Source organism: Talpa occidentalis, unplaced genomic scaffold (assembly GCF_014898055.3).
Source record: "Talpa occidentalis isolate TD23 unplaced genomic scaffold, MPIMG_talOcc4v2.1 talOcc4.2, whole genome shotgun sequence".
Lineage (NCBI taxonomy): Eukaryota > Metazoa > Chordata > Mammalia > Eulipotyphla > Talpidae > Talpa > Talpa occidentalis.
This window is the reverse complement of record NW_023602073.1, coordinates 103933410-103939869: the sequence shown is the minus strand read 5'-3', so window position 1 is coordinate 103939869 and position 6460 is coordinate 103933410. Positions and strand designations below refer to the sequence as shown.

At 39.6% G+C, this 6460-nt stretch overlaps 1 pseudogene; it reads right to left on the bottom strand.

The window, feature by feature from the left end:
• Positions 1-5304: 5304 nt before the first annotated feature.
• On the bottom strand, positions 5305-5402 carry LOC119253603 (U6 spliceosomal RNA; annotated as a pseudogene).
• Positions 5403-6460: the final 1058 nt, after the last annotated feature.

The window sequence follows — 6460 nt, the reverse complement described above, 5'->3', positions numbered from 1 at the left end:
CTACATGGCCCAGCAGACCTCTCCTGACTCACTTGCTGCTCCCCTCAGCAGTGGATCTCAGTAGATCTGCCTGTTCTGCTCCCCATTCTGTATCTGGTGAATCCTCTCACCTCCCTCCCACCCCCGCCACACCTCTGGCCCGTACCCCAGTTCTTGTATGCATAAATAATCTTAAAAAATAACTTAGGGGCCTCCCTGGTGGCACAAGGGGTTAATACTATGAAGCAATCCACAGCCTCTGCAGCACAAGTTCAATCCCTGGCTGGCCAGGGAGCAACACACATGGCAAGGCAGACCTCTTCTGTCTCACCCGCTGCTCCTCTCAGCAGTGTATTTCAGTCAATCTGCCTGTTCTGCTCCTCTGTCTCTGGTGAATCCTCTCATCTCCCACATCTCTGGCCTGTACCCAATGAAATAAATATGATTCTGTGAATGGACTATCAAGAAAATGATTTATGAAAGAAAACAAAAAAGTCCTCATCACTGACAACCATCATGGGCTGGGTGTTTGTACATTTAATTACATTTATAACTTCCCCATCTAGAGGATACATTGATTTTCCAAAAAGATTGCTAAATAAATGGAAAAGATTGTTAAAATGTTCTAATTTTCCAACTTTTAATTTCTTAGGTAACTGATTCCCTGCACATATCCCAAACTTCATTTTCTAAAGTCAATATAATTAAGTTATTTTATAGCTTCTTATTGAATTTCTCTTATTAAATGTTTTTTCCCCATTTTCAAGAAGATCCTACTAACAGTAGTACTTCTATTTATGGCAAGAGAATTTGCTGAGAAAGTAATTTGCTTTGCTACCTCTATTTTTTTCACATTTTGATACCATTAAGGGAGAGAGGGTAGATAGGAGTATGCACTGAGAAGGAGTAGCTGAAGCAAGTCAATTACTATATTAGTTTTCTATGCTGCATAATAAATCACTATCAATGTAGTGGCTAAAACAACACATATTCATTATCTCACAGTTGCTGTGGACAGGATTCTAAGCACAACTGAACAGCTTACCTTCTCACAAGGCTACAAAAGCATTCAGATGGACCATGTCCTCATCTGGAGGCTCAATATGGGAAGAATCTAATTTCAAGCTCATTCAAATTATTAGCAGAATTCATCTTCTTGCACTGTTAAAGACCTCAGCTTCTTATAAGCTGTTGGCAAGAGGTTTCTGTCAGTTCCCTGCCATGTGATCCTCTCACAAGCCCTCAAACAAAGCATTATCTGACTTCTTCAAGGCCAGAAGGAGAGTATCTCTCACTCCAGTCTACCGAGACAGAGTCTTATACAACTAAGGCATTTATGGGAGTGACATCCAACCATAATTGCCCTGGTTAAAAGCAAATAACATGTTGCCTCTACATTCAAGGGCATCACTCATTGGAGGTTACTTTAGGCTACATCTATTACAACTACCTGATTTTTACCTGATGCCCAAATTTCTAAGTTGAATATACAAACACCTTTGATGAAGAAGTGTTTTTATGTCATTGACAATTGATCACTGTAATGACTTTTTTTTTTTAAAGCTGATTTTTTTAAAGATTTATTTATTTATTTATATAAGAACTGGGGTATAGGCCAGATATGTGGGAGAGTGAGAGGATTCACCAGAGACAGAGCTGGGAACAGAACAGGCAGACTGACGAAATACACCGCTGAGGGGAGCAGCGGGAGAGACAGGAGAGGTCTGCTGCGCCATGTGGGACCCTCTCCGGCTGGCCGGGATTGAACTGGTGCTGCAGAGGCTGCAGACAGCTTCACAGCCTGGCGCTCAACTGCCTGCGCCACCAGGGGAGGCCCACTGTAATGACTTTACACTCCAATTCCAAATTTCCCAAGTTGTTATCAGAATTTTTGTCTCATCCTAGCATTTTACATCTTTTTAAAGATTTGTTTGTTTATACATACAAGAGCTGGGGTATAGGCAAGAGGTGTGGGGGGGTGAGAGGATTTACCAGAGACAGAGTGGGAACAAAACAGGCAGACTGATTGAAATACACTGCTGAGGGGAGCAGTGGGCAAGACAGGAGACCATGGCACAGGTCTGCTGTGCCATGTGGGTCTGCTCCCTGGCTGGGGATTGAACTAGTGCTGCGGTGGCAGAGGATAGCTTCATAGAGCCACAACTTAACCCCTTGCGCCACCAGGGAGGCCCTACATCTTCTGAAATAAGAAAGCATCAAGGAAAGAGAGAACTTACAAAGGCAATTTGGCAAGTTAATTAAGAGCAGCAATCATGGCATGGGATAATGAATGCCAATCTCTTACACAGTAATAAGATTAGTCTGCTGTGCTCTGTAAGTATTCTATAAAAACCAAGAGGTTTTTTTTAATTTCAGATTCTTGCTATTTTAAAATGTTTTTAAAATCTCCTTGGTTATGGTTCCCATCTGTAAAGCTTCTTCTACTACTTTTTTTCTAAAGTCAAACAATAGGGAAAGCCAATTATCATCCTCTCTTCCCATGAAATTTATCCAAATTTTTTAAAAAGTCCTTTGGCTTCCATGAAACAAAGACATAAATTAGGCCATGGACTCAGAACCCAAGAAACTGACAAGCACTTAAAAATTCCACCCCATCGCAAGGCCACCACCAGCAATTTCTTTGTTCTTTTTCTCTTTTTCATGCCAAAAAAGCTTTTACAAATTTCTCACTAGTTTCATTCCCTTTGTTTGATATGATTTTTGACATACTTTTGCCCCATTATAGTGCCCATTCTTTCCTATGAAATTTGGGCAATCGACACAGAAGATAGAGAAGGCATATTGGATATAATCAAGAGTAGAAGAGAATAGCTCATCAAACAACATGGACTTGCTTCTTTCTATTTTAAACTTGTTGAAACCTAAAATATAATTTTTGAAAGACTCTTAATATAAAGATCTATTTTATTGAAAATAAAGTCAATATGTTTCCATTCATTTATACTTTTAGCTTATTAAGATGTTGCAAAGATTATTTGAGGTCAAACCTTAAGTTTATTTTTTCAACTTGTTAAACTTTTAGGCCATGGGTTAATAGGAAGGGTAGGAAGAAATTCTCTCTTCCTTAACCCTGAGTGCAGTTATGCATTTACTCTATGCAGAACTCTTTTACTCTTCCCCAAACTAGGCAAATTGGATTGCTGGAAAGAATAATCAACAAGCAAAAAGTATTTCAATAAAGCTAATAGATTTAATTTAAAAATAGCATAGATATAGAACTAGGACAATTTTTTATAGAAGACTTCTCCATTAACGCAGAACAAGAAGCACATTATTTCCATATTTACTCCATGAAAGAGCTTCAGGTTTAGCTAGAATCTTCAATTTCATATCTCATCTACCTCAAGGTTCTGAGACAGCTTTAGAGAAATCTGGTGATTATCAGAATCATGTTTGATTCTGAAGGGTATGCTTTGGACCTCAACTCCTGAAGAACGCACTGGTATGAGAATATTCTGCAGTGGATAAATCTTGTCTATATTTCCATGACACTCTCCTTAGCCTCCATTTTAAAAGAGTGTTCTGGAAATGAGGCCAACAGAAGGGACCTAGAGGAGAAAGCAGATGTGAGCCAGCTACTGTTGTTATGCAAACTTCTTTGAAGAACCTCTTTCTGAGATTCCTGATGGCTTCTCCAGTACCCAGACCTCTATGTGAGTGAGGCACATCTTTGTAAATATCAGTGAGATAAATCTCTCAACAGCAAGTATTCCAAAAGCAAGGGGGAGGTGATATCTATAATGGACAATTCATCATAAACTAATCCAGCTCCACTTGCAGCAATTAGAACTATGTCGTTTCATGATTTCTCAAGTCAAAATACGCTCCAGTGGAGGAGAGAGATCTATAAAACTGTTTAACTCCAAGTTCTTTTCAGCTATCTACCATTGGTTTAATAAAGATAACGTGGAGGGCCTCCCCGGTGTTGCAGCGGTTGAGCGCTGGGTTGCGAAGCTGCCCGCAGCCTCTGCAGCCCCGGTTCGATCCCAGCTGCTCCCCGGCCACTGGAGGAGAGTCCCACATGGCGCGCAGACCTCTCCTGCCACCCGCTGCTCCCCTCAGCAGTGTCCTTCGGTCCTTCTGCCTGCTCTGCTCCCTGCTCTGGCTCTGGTGAATTCTCTCACCCTCCCACGCTTCTGACTGTACCCAGTGCTTGTATAAATAAATAAATCTTTTTTTTAAATAAATAAATAAATAAAAATTAAAAAGTAAAGATAGCATGGAGAACAATGTTTCTGCTCTAATTTTAATTTCAGGAAGTAAAAATTATCACTCTTCATTAATTATTTATTTATACCCCACTTGGGCTTGAAGGGTATTTGAGGTATGTTTTTTAAAAGTACAGTATAAAATATTTCAATGAATTCAGCAAATTTGGCACTTTGCCTTCTTAGAAATCCAGTATATAAGAAAAACCTGATTATTAATTATAAATATTTAATCTTCCTTAACTAAAAGCAACCTACTGTAACCCTCAATAGAAACTCAGATCTTCTGGATACCAAGACCTTGGTACACTCAGTTGTTAGATGTGACATTTTTATATCAAGGTATAATTGACATATAACATTATGTAAGTTTTAAGTGTCAACATAATGATTCAATATTTGTATATATTTTGGTGACCACAACAATATGTCCAGATAACATTGTCACCATGTAACAGGTGGGTCCCCAGGAAAGGGGGAGGTTCCAGGTTTCCTGCCCCACCCAAAAGGAGGGTGGAGCTGAGCAGGGAGAGAAGAAGCTGCAGAGGAGACTGAAGAAGCAAGGAAGCAGGATGGAGCCAGAAGGAGACCTGGAGGAGGCACATGGAGCCAAGAGACACATGAAGAATCTACACTTGCCATTTGGTCATGGACGGGGTGACACAGATGTGGGTGAGAGACCCGTGGGGAGGTGACAATATGGTTTTTGTCTGGATTTTGATTTTGCTCTTTTCTTCCCAGACTTCTGGTTGTTTCTGATCCTTTTCTGTGGGTCCCCACTGGAAGATGCTTTAGACCTGTGACAGGCTTTGGGGCCTTGCTCTGGGCCAATCCTGCTTGGGTGGACTTTTACCCACGAGGGGACAGGTAACTTTGGATGCTTGATTTAGAAACTATATTCTTTGCCTTTCCTGTGTTGTTTCCTAATTGCATTAAAGTCCTTTCATTAAAGTCTCATATGTTTTGTGTTGTTGCGGCGGATGGCAGAACCTATTTAGAGCAGGCAGGTTTGTGGGGTCTGGAGTGCCTCTCTCCCTGCCCTGTAACAACCACACATAGAAAAAATTTTTCTTACGATGGAAACTTTTAAGATCTAAAAAATTCAGAACACTTCAGGAATTTTTGTGTCATCCTTGCTCAGGGGCCAAGCTAATCTCTGTTGTTCCATTTTCAGGATGTGCCATTGAAAAACACTAAATGTGACTTCTAACAAACTTAAAGGAGAACGTTTATTTACGGAATTGAATTATAAATTTAGCCAAATATTTTAGATTTTTAAGACTTAATTTGTGTTATTTTATTCGTTCAATAAATATTTTCGTACCCACTTTTGCCAGGCATTGTGCAAGGCAAAAAGCAAATTAGCAGTAAATGATATCATTTCATTCCTGTCCTCATGGAACTGCCAAATGGTCAGGGAGTCAAAAATTTAAGTAAATGTTAGCAAGAATTAACAAGACTTCTGGTAAGCACACAAACCACAGTAGTGAGGGCTACATTAAAAAAAGTACTAACCCTGTTTGACAGGTCATGTTGAGACATGAAGGATAAAGTCATCAACCAGCTGATAGAGGGAGGTGAAGTTAGAAAGGAACACTGCAGACAGGGAAAATAGCACACATGGGGTCTTTAAAACTATTCTGAGAGCATAGTCACATACATACATATGACTATCATTATTATATTGAATTAGGACATAGTACTATATGGGACCATTCCAGAAAGAAAGACACTATTGCTATGATCTGTGTTTTTTGCTTTGTCCAGAATCATCCTTTAGTATCAGGATCCTACTTTTCTCTTGTGTTACCTTCCTTACTTCAGTCCATGTAATCAGGGTGTACTGATCACACTACAACCTCCTTCCCAGAGTTCAGATCTGGCCCACTGGTGTGTTCAGAGGTAAGGAAGTGACTCAAACAGGTGAATCAGAATTGCACTAAGAATTCTGCCAGGGTTTCTGAGAGTCTAAATGGGTTAGTGTTGGATTTTTCAAGCCATCTTACCACATTCTGAACAGAACTACCTACCTAAAACAAGCCAATAATAAAAGGACAAGCAGAGCTGAGAAATGGAAAGAAACAAAGTCATCCAAGTTCCTAAATCAAGATACACCAAGCTTCAGTTAATTGAACTGATAAATTCCTCTTCCCTTCTCACTTTTTTATAAGTTATTTGAATTATCACTTGCCAACTAAAATGATTTTTATTAAAGGTTATATACACAAAGCATTTATTTTCCATTTAATGGA